The following is a 22,409-nucleotide window of genomic DNA, read 5'->3' on the forward strand; positions in this document are numbered from 1 at the left end:
AATGGTGGGAGTTCCTGCACCTATTCTCTTGGAGGTGGAAGGGATGGAGACAAGGGGTGACTTGGAATGGTGGGAGTTCCTGCACCTATTCTCTTGGAGGTGGATGGGATGGAGACAAGGGGTGACTTGGAATGGTGGGAGTCCCTGCACCTATTCTCTTGGAGGTGGATGGGATGGAGACAAGGGGTGACTTGGAATGGTGGAAGTTCCTGCACCTATTCTCTTGGAGGTGGATGGGATGGAGACAAGGGGTGACTTGGAATGGTGGGAGTTCCCGCACCTATTCTCTTGGAGGTGGATGGGATGGAGACAAGGGATGACTTGGAAAGGTGGGAGTCCCCGCACCTATTCTCTTGGAGGTGGATGGGATGGAGACAAGGGGTGACTTGGAATGGTGGAAGTTCCCGCACCTATTCTCTTGGAGGTGGATGGGATGGAGACAAGGGGTGACTTGGAATGGTGGGAGTTCCCGCACCTATTCTCTTGGAGGTGGATGGGATGGAGACAAGGGGTGACTTGGAATGCTGGGAGTCCCCGCACCTATTCTCTTGGAGGTGGATGGGATGGAGACAAGGGGTGACTTGGAATGGTGGGAGTCCCTGCACCTATTCTCTTGGAGGTGGATGGGATGGAGACAAGGGGTGACTTGGAATGGTGGGAGTCCCCGCACCTATTCTCTTGGAGGTGGATGGGATGGAGACAAGGGGTGACTTGGAATGGTGGGAGTTCCTGCACCAATTCTCTTGGAGGTGGATGGGATGGAGACAAGGGGTGACTTGGAATGGTGGGAGTTCCTGCACCTATTCTCTTGGAGGTGGAAGGGATGGAGACAAGGGGTGACTTGGAATGGTGGGAGTTCCTGCACCTATTCTCTTGGAGGTGGATGGGATGGAGACAAGGGGTGACTTGGAATGGTGGGAGTCCCTGCACCTATTCTCTTGGAGGTGGATGGGATGGAGACAAGGGGTGACTTGGAATGGTGGAAGTTCCTGCACCTATTCTCTTGGAGGTGGATGGGATGGAGACAAGGGGTGACTTGGAATGGTGGGAGTTCCCGCACCTATTCTCTTGGAGGTGGATGGGATGGAGACAAGGGGTGACTTGGAATGGTGGAAGTTCCTGCACCTATTCTCTTGGAGGTGGATGGGATGGAGACAAGGGATGACTTGGAAAGGTGGGAGTCCCCGCACCTATTCTCTTGGAGGTGGATGGGATGGAGACAAGGGGTGACTTGGAATGGTGGAAGTTCCCGCACCTATTCTCTTGGAGGTGGATGGGATGGAGACAAGGGGTGACTTGGAAAAGTTCCCGCACCTATTCTCTTGGAGGTGGATGGGATGGAGACAAGGGGTGACTTGGAATGGTGGAAGTTCCTGCACCTATTCTCTTGGAGGTGGATGGGATGGAGACAAGGGGTGACTTGGAATGGTGGGAGTTCCCGCACCTATTCTCTTGGAGGTGGATGGGATGGAGACAAGGGGTGACTTGGAATGGTGGGAGTCCCCGCACCTATTCTCTTGGAGGTGGATGGGATGGAGACAAGGGGTGACTTGGAATGCTGGGAGTCCCCGCACCTATTCTCTTGGAGGTGGATGGGATGGAGACAAGGGGTGACTTGGAATGGTGGGAGTCCCTGCACCTATTCTCTTGGAGGTGGATGGGATGGAGACAAGGGGTGACTTGGAATGGTGGGAGTCCCCGCACCTATTCTCTTGGAGGTGGATGGGATGGAGACAAGGGGTGACTTGGAATGGTGGGAGTTCCTGCACCAATTCTCTTGGAGGTGGATGGGATGGAGACAAGGGGTGACTTGGAAAGGTGGGAGTTCCTGCATCTATTCTCTTGGAGGTGGATGGGATGGAGACAAGGGGTGACTTGGAATGGTGGGAGTTCCTGCATCTATTCTCTTGGAGGTGGATGGGATGGAGACAAGGGGTGACTTGGAATGGTGGGAGTCCCCGCACCTATTCTCTTGGAGGTGGATGGGATGGAGATAAGGGGTGACTTGGAATGGTGGGAGTCCCCGCACCTATTCTCTTGGAGGTGGATGGGATGAAGACAAGGGGTGACTTGGAATGGTGGGAGTTCCCGCACCAATTCTCTTGGAGGTGGATGGGATGGAGACAAGGGGTGACTTGGAATGGTGGGAGTTCCTGCACCTATTCTCTTGGAGGTGGAAGGGATGGAGACAAGGGGTGACTTGGAATGGTGGGAGTTCCTGCACCTATTCTCTTGGAGGTGGATGGGATGGAGACAAGGGGTGACTTGGAATGGTGGGAGTCCCTGCACCTATTCTCTTGGAGGTGGATGGGATGGAGACAAGGGGTGACTTGGAATGCTGGGAGTTCCTGCACCTATTCTCTGAGAAAAAAGATCCCTGCATATACTGTAGATAAGTCTAAGTATGCACATGTGTTTACTCAATTCTTGGGTACACTGGTTAGACCCCGCCTACATATTTCCTGTCCAAGGGTGACAGTGTTGTTCCAGAAATACAGTACATTGAAGGAGTGTTGTCACCCTAGGAAAGGAAGTGTATGCTTACATGATTGCCAGCTAAAAATAGAGGAGAAAAGAAGAAATAAAAGAAAACTAATGCAGCCACTTCATCTGAGGACTAGTAAGCTGCAATATATTTTATCTGTTTTCTTGGGTTTAGCTACCCTTTAACATGTGAGATGAGGAGCACATGTGCCATGTAAGTTTAGGACAACCAGAAACTGATACAAATCGTAACAGTAGATTGGTGTAAGTTTATAACAGTTAATTGATCATAATTATACACAAAATATTTTGAGTGATGCTATTTGGGAAGAAACAAACAAATCAAATTTCCTACAAAAAATCTGAATATGGTAAAAGTTTGAACTTTTGTTCATTGCCTCCATGGAGATGCAAGTCAGATGAAATAAATTACATGTTATATAAAGCTTAACCTTCTAAACACACATCACACTATTACCTTCTAAACACACATCTGGAAAGCTGCAGTGAAACCTGTAATTTCTGCTTTATTTTGAAGCCTGTAGAGATCTTTGTTAAGCTACCACAAGGCCCTGTGACTGAAGAGGAACAATATATGGCAGTGTTATATCCAGCCAAATATACCGTCCACTGTGTCCTCATACCACCCATCTCTACCCATTCCTCTGAAGGGAGAGGGGGTAATGATAGAGTCTAAGTCTATACTCACAGCTCCGGCAGGAAGAGACATTATTTTTTTAATATTAAAGGAATTATATAGCATTTCAGTAAAGCAAGAGAAGTGAGACGTAACAAGGGACAATCTAAAAAATTAGAAGCAACAACAAAAAACTAGAACAATTACAAATCAACCAATCAAGTGCCGTACTTTATTTTAAAAATTAAGTTAAACTTAAAGTGTTACTAAACCCACAACAGTAAAATCAGTCTGTATATGCAGTAAAGCATGCTTGTTATACGCACTGTGGAACCTAAGGGGTTAATCCTCTGCATTGTGCACTGTTTGATCCTGACTTCTCTGATCCTTCCCTTCTTCCTGTGTCCCCCTCTTATCTCCTGTTAAGCAGGGCTGGTGCTAGACTATTTTGCGCCATAGGCAAGCCATATACTTGCCCCCCCCTCCCCCCCCAAAAAAATAAAAAATAAATAAATAAATTTAAAACAGTCGAAAATAAGTGCCATAAGATTCCACTAGCACCAATATTAAAGACTAAATCAGTGTCACGGATGGACTGTATCTGTGGCTGGCAGTGGCAGGGTGACAGTTGCAGTGAGTGGAGGATGATAGAACCACACTCTGACAGATCTCACTGCTGATGAGAAAAGGTATTTAGCAGTTTATATTTACTAAAATAATTGCATTTCCATGTTCTGTGTACTGTGGGAGACCAGATATAGTGAATGCAGGGTCCTGGGAGACCGTATATAGTGAATGCAGGGTCCGGGGAGACCAGATATAATGAATGCAGGGTCCTGGGAGACCAGATATAGTGAATGCAGGGTCCTGGGAGACCAGATACAGTGAATGCAGGGTCCGGGGAGACCAGATATAGTGAATGCAGGGTCCGGGGAGACCGTATATAGTGAATGCAGGGTCCTGGGAGACCAGATATAGTAAATGCAGGGTCCGGGGAGACCGTATATAGTGAATGCAGGGTCCGGAGAGACCAGATATAGTGAATGCAGGGTCCTGGGAGACCAGATATAGTGAATGCAGGGTCCGAGGAGACCGGATATAGTGAATGCAGGGTCCGGGGAGACCAGATATAGTGAATGCAGGGTCCGGGGAGACCAGATATAGTGAATGCAGGGTCCGGGGAGACCAGATATAGTAAATGCAGGGTCTGGGGAGACCGTATATAGTGAATGCAGGGTCCTGGGTTTAGTAACACTTTAATTTGTTGCTATAATCAAGAAGCTTATAGGAAACCATAATCACCACTTTTAAGACTTTTTTTTTGATAGAGTAAGAGAGGGTTATACCCCTGTCAGATTTTTTTATTTTTGCCATCTAATTGGGGAATTTTCCTTCAGTCTTGTCCAAAGCCACAACAAAAAGTGGGAATAAATCCCTCTAAAGCGAAGGAAATCCCTGATAGTCACCAAAGCTGCTAGGACTAGGGTCTCTATTGGAAGATGCCCTCTCTACCCTTGTTGTGGTGAGCAGAAGAAGGTTGACCATTTTCATTGGCCAGGCTGAGGTGATGTCAGTCCCGCACATGCAGGAGAGTTCCTCTCATCATTGCTGAAATTGTAAACTGACATAGTATGTATCTTCTGAATTACAGAACTGTCTGTTTGTTAATATTTATCCTCTAAACTTTCACTTTAAAATTTGGGATTTTCGGTGATAATGGACCATTTGCCATCTGAATCTTGTTTAAGACACTTCCCCTCACTTCCTTACCTGTATCTAGACACAACAGGAACTGAGAGCAAATGTCTTCAATGAGGTTACCGTCCTTTTAGTTGTCAGCAGAACAGCTGCCCCTATTGGAGAATTTCCCTACTATTCCCTGTTTTTGAAGCAAATTAAAATGTAATATTTCTACTTACTTTTATTCCCAGTGGCAATAGTCACCACAAACTAAAAAAAAGTTTTGCATTTAGATATATTATGATCTCTACTCGCAATTGTCAGCTTCCCAATCATGTGACAGCAAATCACGGCGGTCATATGATCAGAAACCCCGCCCTGTCTCCCACCATCTAAAACCCCTAAAGGGCCCAGAGGTGCCAGTGCCAAGGGCACCAATAAAAGGTATCATTAAAATTCCAAAATATTGTATTTACTTTAAAATAAATAAAATGAACAGATGGAAAAAGTAATAAAAATAATAATTGAAGAGATGGAAGAAGTATTAAAATAATATTTAATCAAATACCAACCTAGCTTATCAGGTGCAATCATGTTACATTTGAAGTGTTGTTTGTTTGCCTTTAAATAATTGTGTCCCTACCTCACTCTAGCTAGGAGATGCTCTATGTAGTTCGTTTTGATCTATCTGAGGTTAATCTGTTATGATCTGCACAATGTTTTTATTAAAAGCTTTCTACGATCTGCAAGATGTTATTTTGATAAAGTCACTGTCTGCTATTTCTACTGTGACCGTAAGCTACAGCTATCTTGCCACAACTGGATCAGTTATACTGATCACACTTGCAGCGCTTAGTTAGAAGGGGCCCATCCTGACAGGTCAATGGCTCACTGTTTAGCATTGAAAAGTGTTGGGTTGGGTGTTTGTGTTCAATTTGTGAACTAATACCTGACCCAGACTGAGCCAATCAGATGTGCAATATCTTTCTTTTATATTTTGAGGGTTTAAATAATCCACAAAATTACTGTGATAAAACAAGCACTCTTAGTTGTTTATTGAAATCCGATGTGACTGGATGGAACATTAAGAGGACTTTATTAGACACAGTAAGGATATTTAAAGCCCAACTCCAGGCTATTAGTGTAGCTGGGTAGCTGCTGACTGCATGTGCCCCTATCCTTTCACTTCCTTCTCCCCATTGTCAATGTGCTGCAGCAGCTGATTCTCACCTTTAGCTTCTCTGCTGTGAGAGCAGAACAGGCTCTGTGTGAAAGCCCCCCTACCTTCCTCCTGGCAGTGTATTTGAGTAAATCAAAGAGCAGTAGAGTCAGATCCAATGAGAATTTCAGAGAAGGAGACTTGCTGTGCAGCAGAGCATCATGGGAAATGTAGTCTTAAAGGGCACTGCACAGTACAATTTAATGTCTGCAAGAACTACAAGAGCCGACATCCTTGCACACAGAGGATGAGAGAGACAGTTGTTTTCCCAGGCAGGATTAGCTGGGCTCAGGCAGACTAGTGTCGGGAGTAAACAAAGGCAGCTAGGGCCTGTGCCTATCATCCGTGAGGACAGAACCTGCAAGGACTAGAGAGACAGGCTACTATGCCTTAAGACCCAGGCAGGGGAGACCTGCTGCAGTATGCCACCACCAGGGGCGGACTGACCATTTGGAAACTCAGGCACTGCCTGAGGGCCCATGGTCAGTAGGGGGCCCCATGAGATGCCCTTGGTACTTTTTTCATAGGTTTTTTTGAGTTTGGGCAAGGACACAGGGGCCCCATGATCCCCTATTGCCCGGGGGCCCCATGAGTTGTCAGTCCGCCCCTGGCCACCACCACCTGATCGCAAGGATCTGACTGTGATGGCCTGATCATGTGGACTGAGACTTCTGGGACAACAGATCACTAAGTGGACTGGACCTGATCTGTTGCATACCATGAGTGGTGAGCAGAACTATCTTAGTTTAACCCCTTGTGGCACACAGTTACTACTTACTGAGACTGCCCCTATTTAACAGCTCATCAGCTATCCCTTGTGTATAGTCTGAAACAGCTACATGTGCACCACTGCTAGAAGGGCCCCAAAGAAAGCCCACCAACACTGACAATTAGGCGCCAGGTACTTTACAGTCACCTCCAGGGGTACCCCTTTGCCAGGACCACATGCACCCACCCACTATTGGGGCTGCATGTATAGACTACACTCAGGAATGTTGTTTTTGTAGCTATTGCTAAGAAATACAGTGAGCTTTGCTCTGTGCCATTCTTGCTTTCATGGTTGATGCTATTCTTACTGATGCTATGTGGATTAGTGTAACACAGTGCACTATCATAGAACCGTAGAATATTAACACTTAAGCTAGATAGGTGTGAGTAATCTTAACTAGGTGTATTATTGGAGGCCGAGTAGTTTAAAGAGTCTCAGCAGAGAACAGAGGATCCATAATCACCAGCGGCTCCTTTGGGGATAGCGCTTCAATAGCAACCCACCACCCTATATTGTAACTAACTGTTGGCATGAAAAAAAGCCTATCCAAATACCAATTTTACTTATTTGAAGCCATGGTCACATGCCGATCCTTTTGTCTCATGTTTACGTCTTGTGGTCCTTTTTTTGAGTGTCCACATCACCGATCAGCACACCTCCTAACAGCCCTGTCGTCTCTCATAGGCTGCAGAGCCAGAAAAGCTCCTGGGGGCTGTGAGGGAACCAAAGTCCAAGAAGATAAGGAACAGGGGAAATGTCTGCTCCCCAGGGGAGGATATTAGCTTTGCTGATAGAAGGTGCTGTGCCTTTAATCCATTACACTGCGAGATGGCTTCGGAAGAGGTGTTCAGAATCAAGACTGAGGAGTAAGGTTATTGATGCATAATACACTACAGTGTTTAAATTCCATTTTTCGTAGAGTTAGGCTTTAAATAGTGAATTGAATTTGTGTTACTGTCCCTCCCATATAAAACTATCCAAAGTTATGCAATAAGCAAACAATGGAAAAAATATCTGATTAGGCAATTGCTAGATTTAGAGGGCACTGGATTGGGCAAAAAACAAATGTAGCAATGACACAATGCAGAAACTGGCCTCTAAGTGACTGTGTGAAAAAGTGACTGGCCTAATTTGAAAAGGTGTTATGTTTTTCATTTGTGGTAATGAGAAGTATCATGTATCTTAACCCCTTCACGCCTAAGGGTAAAACAAATCTAAATGCCGAAGCACAATTTTGCAACCTTGACATGTGTTAGTAAAACCATCCATATCATCACAACTACTTTGTACATCCAGGTGAATTATACCACATTTCTTTCAGGACAAGTTGGGCTTTCATTTGGTGGTAAATGGTAATGGATATCTCCTGATTTCTTTTTGTTATCAAAGGAAAACTGGCCCAAAATAGTGAAAAAAAAATCATTTTTTTTTATTTAGCTGTGTGTTTTTTGTCACTACCATAACCTACCACCAAAGAACAACCCAAAATAAATTCTTCAGCTCTTGACGATCGCAGTGATACCATATATGTGTATATTATTTGTTGTTTGTACCCATAGTACAGCCCAGAAACAATAGTGCTTTAGTGTTTTTGTCTTTTTTTACCCAAAACACACTGACACTAACTGACACTGATACCATTTTTTTTAATCCTGACCTTTGACCCTGACCTTTTGACCTTGACCCAAACACCAACCCTGGCACTGAACTAGATCAAACCATGATCTAGGTATTTTTTCTTTATTTTTTAATATTTATTTAATATTTATTTATCTTTTTTTTTTTTTAACAAACATTTTTTTTCCCGCTCTATGCCAGGAGTTAGAGAGATACAATGTATCTCTCTCTTCCATTCATAGAGAGAGAAAAAAACAAGGGGGCCGGGCTGTACAGTGACTGATCACTGTGATAGCAAATCAGAGGCTATCACAGCGATCATGTGACCCGGAATCGGGAGTCCCGGGTCCTGATCGTTAAAACGGGACCCAGGGGTCTCAGTGACACCCCGGTCTTTGTGCTGGGAGCGTACTATGCAGCGCGCTCCCAGCACAAAGACAGGTACGCAAACATGTGGTCCCACGGAAAAAAGGCCAGTTCTGTGAGGCCGCATATTTGTATTATATCGGCGTCAAGGGGTTAAAGTAGATGCATGCTAAACCACTAAAACCTTAAGCTTTCACATGTTAAAGGACATCTGTGCATTTGTATAATCACCCCCCACATCCCCGGGGTGCCTCCCACTAGTACAAATTCTTACTTTCAGCCCCAATCCAATGATCTTCACGGTATGGCCTTGCCCTAAGCAACAAAACCTTCACCTCAAAAGGGCCACTTTATACTGCACATGCTCACTGTGACCCAGTTCGTAAAGAGTTGTTCTCCAAGGTTTCCATAGGAATAAACTGGGCTTTGTCTCATATGCGTAGTACATAGTGAATATTTTTGGGAAACCTGCAGCTTTTATCAAAATATTACCTGGTGATCCTACCATGAAGTTCCTTGTTCAGGCACTTCCTGTTATAGGGTGACAACACAGTCCCTGTATCCCAACTGTGCTCCTGTGTTATCAAATGCCTGATGAAAGGGTCCCGAGTGGTCCCGAAATATCACAATTCTTTGCTGTGATGTGATTGCTTTAATACACTTTTGGAGGCTATTTCAAAGTTCCATGGTGTGTTGGCGTTATATGACTTGACAATCTGTTGCTACCATGTCACACAGGAATCTGGTAGAACCTACGAGTGGCGGTTTCAACACACCATACACAGGAATGATCCATTGTTGTCACCATTAGGAAAGCCATCTTGAGAAATAATTGTCCATTCCTATAATGGAGTGTTCTCACATATACAACTGCATTTTTTTTTAATGAAAGTACAATAAAACTGGCATGATGTGGCAGCATTGAGGAGAAGGTAGTGTAAGACTAACAGATTTAGATTGAGTAACAAATTAAATCCAAACTCCGACTAAAACTTTTTACACAGTTACAGCAACCAGTTTGTTCTTTTTGCGACAAAGGTTTTATACAAATAAATACATAAATCAATAAATGCTGACCATTATAAGCACCCCTGTCCGTCCATGGTAAATGGTTTGTCTAAACCCTCTAATTGCCATCTTTGTTGGGCAGCTTGGTCTGCTTAAGGAAGTTGGAAATTAACAGACCCACTGGCAAAAATTACCAGGTGAAAATAAAAGAAAAAAAGAAGACTAATGCAGCCACCACATCTAAGAATTGGTAAGCTGAAATATAATGCTTTTGTGATTAATACCACTTTAGGAATCTAGCATTTCCTCAAAAAGAAAACAGCACCTATACATTATGCAAATATTAATTGCTGTCGATAAACTACAAATACTGTTTTTTTAACCAAACTGTGCACATGTATAGAAATTTAGATTTTCTGGCTGCAATGTTGGACATGCAGTGAGGAGCTTTTATTCAATCAATCAATCTTCTAGTCATGGCACTAAAAATGTATTTAGTATGGAACTACTATGTATACTGGTGACCTTAGCTGACAAATATAGACTACGGTGTGTGTGCATTTCCAAAGAAAAATCACACAAATAAAGTATTCTGTTCAATATATATATTTCTTAATCTTTAGTTTGAGTATATTTGTATTGTTTTAGTATATTAGTATATTCGTTTTTTGCATCATTTTTTGTTACAATCAGAAGTGAAATATTCTATCAATATTTAGCATTCTTATAGTGACCAAACCACTCAAAGTGCCCTTACATGCCATTTTGGTTATTATCAAATGAGGAGGAATGACTTATCCAGAAAACATCCCGACAGTGCAATACAAGGATGCAGCACACCGCCAGCTTGGTCTTTGATACAATGTGCGAATTGCCTCAGCCATAGCTCCGCCTTGACTACACCAAACAGTTGGGCACCATCCAAGGTCTCAATCAGAAATAGAAGACCTGAAAGGAAGAAACTGCTGTACTTTCTCATTGGCATGCCCTCAGAGCTCTGGGAATCCTTTGTTAAGGGTAAACCCTGTATAAAGCTCCAACTTTAACTGTTGTAGCTTTGGCTAGAGGTGGGAATAGATACAATTTCTCTCAGATGTTTGTCCCAATTAAAGAGCTTTTCATTATTTTCATTAGAGTTGTCACTAGGGGAGTATAGCAGTGACAACAATAAAAGCATTATCAAGTTCTAACCCTTCCCCACTACTGAAAACGTGTTTTTGTTTGGACTCATTTAGAGATTCCATTGTTTTGTATTGGAACACCCCTCCAAATCATTGGATTCAGGTGTTCCAATCACCTCCATGGCCATAGGTGTATAAAATCAAGCACCTAGGCATGCAGACTGCTTCTACAAACATTTGAGAAAGAATGGGTCGCTCACAGGAGCTCAGTGAATTCAGGCATGGTACCGTGATAGGTTGTCATCTGTGCAATAAATCCATCCATTAAATTTCCTTGCTACTAAATATTCCACGGTCAACTGTTAGTGGTATTATAACAAAATGGAAACAACTGGAAACAACAGCAACTCAGCCATGAAGTGGTAGGCCACGTAAAATGACAGAGCGGGGTCAGCGCATGCTGTTACTGTCTACAGAGTCAATAGCTAAAGACCTCCAAACTTTGTGTGGACTTCATATAAGCACAACAACAGTGCGTAGAGAGCTTCATGGAATGGGTTTCCATGGCTGAGCAGCTGCATCCATGCCTTACATCACCAAGTGCAATGCAAAGCATCGGCTGCAGTGGTGCAAAGCACGCTGCCACTGGACTCTAGAGCAGTGGAGACGTGTTCTCTGGAGTGACAACACTTCTCTGTCTGGCAATCCGATGGACGTGTCTGGGTTTGGCAGTTGCCAGAACAGTAGTTGCCTTACTGCATTGTGCCAAGTGTAAAGTTTGGTGGAATGGGGGATTATGGTATGGGGTTTTTTTTTCAGGGGTTGGGCTTGGCCCCTTATTTTCAGTGAACGGAACTCTTAAAGCACTAGCATACCAAGACAGGTTTGGCGATTTCATGTTCCCAACTTTGTGGGAACAGTTTGGGGATGACCCCTTCCTGTTCCAACCTGACTGCGCACCAGTGAACAAAGCAAGGTCCATAAAGACATGGATGAGTGAGTTTGGGGTGGAGGAACTTTACTGGCCTGCACAGAGTCCTGACCTCAACCCATAAGAACACCTTTGAGATGAATTAGGGCGGAGAATGCGAGCCAGGCCTTCTCGTCTGACATCAGCGTCTGACCTCACAAATGTGCTTCTGGAAGAATGGTCAAACATTCCCATAGACACACTCCTAAACTCTCCTAAACCTTGTGAACAGCCTTCCTAGAATAGTTGAAGCTGCTATAGCGTCAAAGGGTGTGACCATTGTAAGTATGCATATTTCATACCTGACCAATCCCTATGGATGTGAGAAATGACTGTAGAAGCTACTAAAGTGACCCTTGTAGTCTTCCAGGGAAGATCTTCAAGGGAATGAGGAGAGGCTGATTTTCTGCATACTGAACAAAGTGGGTGGCTTGCTTGGCATGGGCTCCATTAAGGTAAAGCTCGTAGGAGGAGTTTTAATTTTCCTCTGATTGTCCTATAAGACTGCTTCCATCTCCCCACTATGGCTCTCACCACCTCCTCCTGATACTCCACTCTCCCACCGACCCACACGCCACCACTAACAGACCCACACGCTCTTGTACATCCCGCTCCCATGCCATCTTTCTCACCCTTTTCCTCCTCCTAACCGCTGGGGATATCTACCCAAACCCTGGCCCCTCACCACCTCACTCACCCACTAGGCACCCTCCTACTCCCACAAACCACCGCAACCCTCTCAACCTTATACCTGTCCCCCTCCTCCCCGCATCCACCCCTCCACTCTCGGTTGCACTCCTGAACGCCCGATCGGTTTGCAACAAGCTCACTGCCATCCATGACCTCTTTATCTCCCACTCCCTCAACCTCCTAGCGGTCACTGAAACCTGGATCCAAGCCACTGACTCCACCTCCCCTGCGGCACTCACCTATGGAGGTCTGGTCTGGTCCCATTCACCCAGACCGAGCGGCCGTAGAGGTGGTGGGGTCGGCATGCTCTTGTCACCGCTGAGCACCTTCCAGGTCCTCCCAAACCCCCCCTCTCTATCCTTCTCCTCCTTCGAGGCCCACTGCATCCGACTTTTCTCCCCCACCCCTCTGAGGATTGCAGTAATCTATCGGCCTTCTGGACCCGTATCCCGCTTCCTTGATGACTTTTCCGCCTGGCTACCCTTCTTCCTCTCCTCTAAACTACCCACCATCATTCTTGGAGACTTCAATATCCCTATCAATGTCAACAACCCGGTTACATCCCAACTCCTCCGCTTAACCTCTTCTTTTTCACTCACACAGTGCACACAGTCCTCCACCCACACCAACGGGAACACCCTGGACCTCGTTTTCTCCCATCTCTGCACCCTCCATAACCTCACAAACACCCCTTTCCCTCTCTCTGACCACAACCTCATTATGTTCTCCATCTCCCCGGCCTCTAACACCCTCCTGAACCTCAAACCATCACCAGCTGTAACCTCCGCAACCTGTACCCGGCCCCTCTCCACTCTGCAGCTGACCGTCTGTACGACAGTATCCTTCCACTGTCCCTAGACTCCTTAGCACCCCTGACCACACATAGCATTAGACCCCGACCGCTTCAACCCTGGCAGAACGACCACACTAAAAATCCTAAATGTCGCACTTGCGCGCTGGAGCGATCATGGTACAAAACCAGATCCCCCTTGAGCGTTCTCCCTCTACAAATCCGCCTTCTTCACCTACACCTCCTCCCTCCATGCCGCCAAACAAGCCTACTTCATAACCCTCATCAACACCCTCTCCACCTGTCCTCGCCGGCTCTTCTCCACATTCAACTCCCTACTCTCTCCCCCCCACCCCCACCCAGTACCTCGCTCACCGCCAACGAGAATGCCAATCACTTCCACAACAAGATCGACGCAATCCGTAAGGACATCGCCAATGCTCAACCTACCTCCTCACCTAGCCTCCCTCCCACTATAACCCCATCAACTCTCCCTTCCTCTGACCACGCAACCGCCCTGCCCCCCACCACACCTAACATCCCGCACACTTTAACCTCCCCAACACTCCGCTCCCTCAGCACTGCTACCACTGAGGAGGTCACTAAGGTCTTCTCAGAAGCCCCCCTCACGACTTGCCCCCTTGACCCTGTCCCCACACAACTCCTCTGGTCACCCTCCTCCTCCATCCTACGCTCCCTCACCCACATCTTCAATCTCTCCCTCTCTACTGGCGCATTCCCCTCCCCCCTAAAGCACGCGCACATCACTCCCATACTCAGAAAACTCCTCCCTGAACCCCACCGACCTGAACAACCTTAGACCCATCTCCCTGCTGCCATTTACTTCCAAGCTCCTTGAGCGCTTAGTCTACAATCGCCTAAGTGCCCATCTCACTGACAACAATCTCCTTGATCCACTACAGTCTGGCTTCCGTCCCCTACACTCCACCGAAACCGCCGTACTCAAAATCTCTAATGACCTGCTAACCACCAAAGCTAATGGCCACTACTCAGTCCTCTTACTCCTCGACCTTTCCGCGGCATTTGAGACAGTTGACCACCCTCTCCTCCTTAATAAACTACACTCCCTCGGCATCAGAGACTCTACTCTCTCCTGGCTCTCCTCCTATCTATCCCAACGCTCCTTCAGCGTTACCTATAATGCCACCACCTCCCCCTCTCTCCCCTTATCTGTTGGGGCCCCCCAAGGCTCTGTCCCTGCCCCTTCTCTTCTCCATCTACACCTCCTCGCTCGGCAAACTGATACTGTCCCACGGCTTCAACTACCACCTCTACGCCGATGACACGCAAATTTACCTCTCCACCCCTCACCCCCTCAGTCTCCGTCCGTATCACCCACCTACTGAACGACATATCAGACTGGATGTCGCTCCATTTCCTCAAATTGAACCTTTCCAAAACCGAGTTCCTAATTTTCCCCCCAGCCCGTGCCCCCACCCTCTCCATCACGACCAACAACGCCACCATCAGTCCCACCCCGCAAGCCAAAGTCCTAGGTGTCTTGACTCAAACCTGTCCTTCCAACCCCATGTCCAATCGTTGGCAAACTCATGCAGGCTCCACCTCCGCAACATCTCCAAAATACGTACGTTCCTAACCCCAGACACTGCTAAACAACTCGTTCACTCCCTCATTATCTCACAACTTGACTACTGCAACTCCCTCCTCACCGGCCTACCTCATTACAGACTATCCCCACTTCAGTCTATCCTGAACTCAGCGGCCAGACTCATCCACCTCACCAACTGCTCCGCTTCTGCCACCCCCCTCTGTCATTCCTTTTACTGGCTCCCGATTGCCCAATGCATTAAATTCAAACTACTAACACTGACATACAAAGCCATTCATAACGCTGCCCCAAACAACCTCACCGACCTGATACCCAAATACCACCCAACCCGTAATCTTCGCTCCTCACAAGACCTCCTACTTTCTAGCTCCCTGGTCTCCACCTCCCACGCCCGACTTCAGGACTTCCCCCATCCTCCTGAACTCACTACCCCAATCCATCAGACTGTCACCTTCCCTCCTCACCTTTAGGCGCACCCTGAAAACCCATCTCTTCAGGGAAGCCTACCCCACCCTCACCTAACAGCCGATCTCCTCCACTCCTCCCACCACTCCATCCCCCACAGCCACTTCCTCCTGTACCACTATCCCCTCCCTCCTAGATTGTAAGCTCGAAAGAGTAGGGCCCTCAAACCCCTCGTGTTTTTTCTTGTATTGTCTCATGTACTGTTCCCCACTATAATTTATAGCGCTGAGCAAACCTTTTGGTGCTATATAAATAATGTGAAATAATAATAACCCCTGACCCTCTGTCTGGACAGCGCTGATTGGCCCTGTGCTGATCACATGCACTCTTCCAAGAAAAAAAACTCTAGCATTACACATCAAACTGAACATGTGCAGCTTGCCCCCAAGGCTCTGTTCTATCAGTAGATGGATTAGGGACAGTAGAACAAGGGGAGGATCAGAGAAGACAGGATCACACAATGTGGAGGATTAACTCCTTAGGTTCAACAGTGAGTATAACAAGCATGCTTTACTGCATATACAGACTGATTTTACTGTTGTGGGTTTTGTAACACTTTAATAGTGTCCTTAGGACTTTATCGAAGCTGGCATCTCACAACATGCATGTCTGCAGTGGCTGCTGAGTTTACAAAATTTCCGTTGTCCTATGCATGCTTTATAATCAATCAAGCTGATTATTCCTTTTATTCCTCTTAAATTTGTAATATTATGTAAATTTATATCACTATCAATATTATTATATTATATTAAACATTAATATTTCATTTTTGTCTTAAAAATTTTATATTATGTTACATTTTAATATTATTATATTATATTCAATATTACTATTTCCTTTTTCTCAAAAATCAATTTTGTTTCCTTTACAATTGCATATTATATAAAAATGTTATGTTATTATTACATTATATTAAATATTAATATATCTTTTTTCTTCAAAATATTAATTTTTTTCCACCAAAATTTTAACTTTCTGGTTGCAATGATATTTCTCCACCAGTTATGGCTGTCCAGACATCAGTGTCTCAGTCAATAGGAGGATCCCTCTCCTATGAACACTAGCAAGTAAAAAAAAATAAAAAAAAAAAAAAAAAAAAATATATATATATATATATATATATATATATATATATATATATTTCCTAGACCTAGATTGTAAGCTCCTATCCCTCTTGTATTGAACTGTATTGTTGCTGTATTGTCTCCCGTTATATTGTAAAGCGCTGAGCAAACTGTTGGCACTATATAAATCCTTTATAATAATAATATATATATATATATATTCAAAAGTCAAATGAGTTTTTCTTGGCTTCTGGATGACAAATAATTTAATAGATATTTTTCTTGTAGTCGACCTATATTGTCACTCAACCTGTACATGCATGCAAGCCTTAAATAGTTAAAATGTATACGTTAAAATATGTAAAAGTATTATATATGACTTTTATTTGGTCTCACAGTGCCAGACTGTATTATTCTTTTTCCCCAAAGATTTAACACCAAAGTAAGCAGGGAAAATACACCCAAGAAGTTATCTCCATTACTGCGCATTGTTTTCACTTTCACTATTTCCTGTTCTAGTTTAGAAGAGTGAAGATTCCTTTCCCATGTTCATTAGACGGGGGCCCCATGAAGGATCTGCAGGTTCCCAGCACCTAACAACACCCAGGTCCCGGCTCACACAACACAAGTCATGGAGGTTTATAGCTATTAAAAGCAAAGCGACAACTAATCATGGAGATCAGTAACAGTTGGTATTCTGCTGTTAGCAGTTACGTAGTCATACACATAGTCCATGGACAATGTAGGGTTTGTTCTACTTACTTTTAGTTGATTTCCTGAGTTCCACAAAATTCCAGTGTAATGAGGCGTAAGTGAAAGAAGGCTCTGGATTGGGAAGTTTCAAAGCTTAACATCTACTGAACATTTAGTAGTTTTCAAACTTTTTAAAGTCGTCTCTCCATCCTCACTAAGGATCTGCCATATCCAAAAAAAAAAAAAAAGAAACAGAGGAGTGGGAGGATTTACAGGAAGAGGGAGCTGAATCACTTGGCTTAATACGCAAGGCAGAATTTAAAGGGAAAAATGAATTCATTTTTTTCTCTGATGGGCTCTTCTCATTTGTCTGTGTCAACAGGTTAATGCATGTAGAGTCACTTCTATCTCTTCCATTCATCTGCACAGCCTGGTGTATGCACAGCTAATCTGATTCCTGTAAGCTTAACCTTGTGGAAATAAGCTGTCAAGGTTTACAAATGAGTTTGTGTTTGATCCTTAAAGTATTCTAAAGAGAACCTGCCATGGAACACCTAAAACTCTGCTGTAATCACTATACTGCACAAAACGTGGAATTCAGTACCTTACAGTGGAACTCGACTGTATCTGAGGACTACAAACTGAAAACTGCAAACTCACCTATCCATCCATGTCTTTATTTTGTTGAGAACCCCCCCTCCCCCTTGCAATCCTAGCCAAGCTTATCTTAAAGTGGAGTTCCGCTCACCCTGTCAAAAAATAAAAGTCGTCAGCTACACAAATTGTAGCTGCTGTCTTTTAAAAACCAGCCACTTACCTGTCCCTCGGTGCCGTGGTGTGTCCCCTGCAGCCCGTTTGACCAGCTGTCCTGTATTCCAGGAGGCTGGCATCTTCAGTGTGGGCACCCAGCTGTGATAGCTTGTGACTGCGCTTCATGAATGGTCCTGTAGTCTTCTGGGACCTGTCACATGTCCCAAAAGACTACAGGGAGGACACTTTCCGTTTCTGATCGCCTAGGCGATTGGACCGGAAGTGGGAGCGGGTACCTGTTATAGTTGGGTACCCACTCCCCCCCGCCCCCCAAAGGTGCCAATCCTTAATGGGGAGCAGTCCTTAAAGCAGAACTTCCCCTTTTGGGTGGAGCTCCGCTTTAAGTAAGGGCAGATTATTCATGTACCATTTACATCCTGGAATCCATCTTCCTACAGCTCAGGCAAGGAGGCAGGAGGGTAGGTGCAGGAACCTCCTAGTTAGTGTAGGATGCTAAGAAAATTTAGTTTAGCTCTGCTGTAATCAGTGGAGCAGGTATTGATTGCTCTAGTCTGCTCAGTATCTCACAGGCTCTGGAAGCGTAGTGGGAGGAAGCATAGGGAAGCAGCTTGAATATTTATGAGGACCCAGCCAATCCCTGGGGAGGTGTGTCCATTAAGTGGATGGTGAGCCTATAAATGGCTCAATGCCTGGGGCAGTGTGTATGGATCCCGGGTCCAGACCTGCCAGTGGAGACTCTTGTCTATGGGTTCTGCCCTTAAGGGCAGGCTGCTGAAAGCACTGTTCAAGAGTCACTGAGGTCCCATCTGGAGCTTAAGCTGGATTTTATACTTGTAAAGTCTGGTCTGCTTGTTTCTTTTTAGTATGGAGAGCTCCCTGAAGAGTACCCGGTGGAAACTGAGGAAATAGTGTCCAGATGTCCTGTGTAATTGTGAGCCTGTGTCTCCCTTACTGAAGGGTGCCCAGTGGATACTGAAAGGAGGCAGCCAATGATCCTGTGGTATTGTGAGTACACACCTAAGTCCTTAGTGTCTGTGTGCAGTTCTAATTTCTTTAAAGGAACTCATAGGCTCCTGTTAGCCAGTAGAGAGTAGTGTGGGACTTTTTGTGCAGCTCAGTGTGAAGAGAAGAGTCCTCAAAGAAGTAATTTCAGCGGTTTTGGTGTATCCCTTGTCCCCTTCCCCTTATCCAAGTTAATTTCTGCAATAAAATCATAAGACTAACCCTAGACTGCTCTGTTCAGGCAGTGGTGGGGAGAAAATGTTGTGTGCCTGGCTGTGTGTGCACTAATCTTGAGGAAAGGAATCAGTTATCACCAGTGGCTCCTTCCAGGGTGCGCTATGAAAGCTTAGCTGAGAAAGACCCTTTTCCCCTCCTCAAGATAAAATAAAATTAATGCCCATGAAGACTTCTGGAACACATGACACCATTTTGGAACAGGCCAGAAACCAGAGAGCAACTGATGAAATGTAATAAAAAAAAGTTTAAAACAAGTAAATATAATACACAGTACCTTTCTATCTATTTACCAGGGCTAGCATCATAAGGATTCAAAACTGTTAATGTCAATGATCTGAGGAGATGCTAGCCTGTACTCTTGAGGGATCCTATCAATCCCCAACAGGAGGCTTGGCAAGGGGCTAAGACAACCAGTAAAAGTAAGTGGCAGCCTGCTCAGTAGCAGGAGAGTTTGGGTGGAAGACAGTACGGAAAATGTGAGGCTAAAGGCATGAGCCTGGGAGGGAGCCCAGATGGAGAGAGGGGCTCATCTACAGCAGTGGAGCTGGAAAGGAGGACAGCTCGGGGATTCACTGGCCCCCAGAGCAAGGACCACCTGTACAGCAGGGAAGGAGCTGCCCAGCTAAAAGGGCTGGTAGCAGCCACCAACCCATCAGCGGTACAGGAGAGGATCTGAGTGAGTAACCCTGCACCCCCTGGGCGTTTAAGGGAAGGAGCACATTGGTGGAGCTCATTTAGGATCTGGGGTGGTACATTAAGGAGGTGCTGGCTAGCTCCCCAACAGAGACTGTGTTTCAGTGGCGACTGTAACTAGTTCCCAGAAGTTGTGCTCAGTTCATCAGTTCCCTTGGGCAACCTGTACACCCCTAACCCTATCCCAGTTCAAATGCCCTAAATAAAATAACAAAATCAAAGCTCAAGGACTGATTTCTGACTCTGGATGCAAGCCTATGTAGGAGTGCATGTTGCCTGGCTTTGCAGGACTGTAGGGTGACCCACATACTCAGCGACTCCTTAGGGGGTAGTGTTACACTTGCTCCAGTCCAAACATCTCTGAGAAGTAAGATAGAAAGTGCAAAGACATAGGACTGGCATGAGTGCTGGTGGATGATAATGATGCTGTTGATGGTACTGGAACTCGTCAGCACTGCCGTTGTGTGGCTGGCAGTGACAGGAGATGCAGGTCACCATTGAGAAGAGTCCAGCAGCAAGCCAAGGTCAGCAACAATCAGGCAAACAACTACCAATACAGCAGACAGAGAGTGAGTCAGGGATAGACCAGGCCAGCAACTTGCGGGCAATAAAAAATTGCAGAAATTGTGGTCAACAACAAACCGGGGTCAATACAGGAATGGAACAACAGACCAGGAGGAGCCCAAGAAGAATTGGAGAGTTTGCCAGGGTAGTAAAGTAAGATTAATAGCAGATGCAGAATCATAGGTCACAGATCTCTCACCACTGGTGTCCCGAAGGTGTCAACCTTAAATAGCTTGTTTGGTGCAACTATAAAATGTACCAATGCTCATGCAGGGATCTAGCCATGCAGGCTAGCTTGATCTTTCTAACAAAAACAAGTCCAAGGTAGCTTAAAGGAACTTCTATAATATCTATGAGCCATTTAAACCCTATTCCAACCTTAGGGTTTCCCAAAGCATTTTTCAGAAATTTCTCCAAAGTGTCAGGAGGCTAAAATAAAGATAGGAATCTTCAGGGCCTCCATCCAAAATCTTACTTTCTCTTGCACCCTTCAATTGTGCAGTCAGGCCCTTAGACTTCTATGGGGCAATCACCTCATAAAGCAGTCTTCAGCACAGACAAGAAGGTATAATATCTTCACAGCTTCAGAAGCTGAGGCAAGAATTGTTTGTATCTTTGCATTCAAGCTCTTCTTTAGTATATTTTTTTTGTTTTCTTTTTGTATTTAAATAATATTCTCAAATACATGTGACTGTCATTTTCCTAAGATACCATAAACTTAATGAGTATGAACTCTGTGAATGTTTAAATGTCCTAATTACCTTTTTTATCCTCCCTTTGTAAAGTCTATGCAAGCCCTAACAATGCACTTCTTTGATCCCCCTTAGTTTACTAAATGTACCATTGAAAGTGTTTTATTATATCTGCTCTATGAGTCCAAAACTTTCACAGAAATTGTGTGAGCTGGAAACCTCCTATGCTTTCTGCTTGCAAACACAAAATGGTTGTGGAAACGAATATAGAAAAGATTACAAAATGGAACTTAATAGTTGGGACTGTTTTGTGTTCAATTTAGTGTATGTACATTTAGGGAAGAGAGAATATCTTGGCAAAAGATAGGTCTGGAATTCCCATCGGGAAACTTGAACATGGTCTCAAACACTATCTCTGTCACTATATTTAACTACTGGCCCTTTCGCTGCACAATATTAAACTTTCCAGAGATACAACTCCTCTACCCAGAATTTGTTTCTGTTTTTCAGAACTTATTATCATGATTTTTTTTCCAATTTAAAAAAAAGTCTTACCATGCACGTAACATTTCTTTAAGATCTTTTTTACGGGTAACATTGCCATGTAAAAAAACACTCCCCAAAAAATTAGCGGGAATTACAGTTACTTAGTGGCTAACACTCATGCTTTTCATCAATAGGGTCCTTAATTCAAATGCTGTCCAGGATCCTCATGGAGTTTGCATTTCTCCCTAGGCTTGCATGGCTTTCCTCTCACACTCCATATACATGTTGGTAGATTAATTGTCTTCTATCTAAATTGGCCATATTATGTGTTTGCGGGTCTAAAAATTTCAACTGGAGTCTTCTATGGCAGAAACTCTTATTGCGCTGTTCATTGGTTAATGCAGCTCTGGCATGGATCTATCGCACCCCCTAAGAAGCCGCTGGTGAATCTGATGCGTTCCCCGGATTAATGCACTCACAGTCAGCTACTCAGAATTTTCTCCACTCTTCCACTAGCTTGAATGAACAGTCTAGGGGTGTCTTTTTTACCCCCACAGCTGGTGAACTGAGCAATTAGAGGACTCTTCTCTATCTTGCTAAGCTGCATAAAAATGTCCCACAGAATCTCTAATGCTGGTGGTGACTAGGATTTCTCCAAAGGACCCAAAGCTACACACAGTCACTAACCTTCCAGAACTTGGGTCGTCTACTCACACTGCCACAGGATCTTTGATTGTCTCCTTACGATATCCACCAGGTATTCTCCAGTGAGGGAGACACAGACTCACTTCACCATAGGA

General features: G+C 44.8%; 1 protein-coding gene across 1 annotated transcript in view; it reads right to left on the reverse strand.

Moving 5' to 3' along the window:
* The window catches only part of OSMR (oncostatin M receptor), a 116,182-nt gene extending 98,727 nt beyond the window's left edge, over nt 1-17,455 (reverse strand). Inside the window, exon 1 of the mRNA XM_089687827.1 lies at nt 17,234-17,455. The gene's annotated coding sequence lies outside the window, so the exon portion shown is untranslated. The remainder of the gene's footprint in view (nt 1-17,233) is intronic.
* Nucleotides 17,456-22,409: the final 4,954 nt, after the last annotated feature.

This window comes from Staurois parvus, unplaced genomic scaffold, assembly GCF_062004578.1.
Source record: "Staurois parvus isolate SC_StPar_1 unplaced genomic scaffold, SC_StPar_1.0 ptg000438l, whole genome shotgun sequence".
In the NCBI taxonomy this organism is placed as follows: Eukaryota; Metazoa; Chordata; class Amphibia; order Anura; family Ranidae; genus Staurois; species Staurois parvus.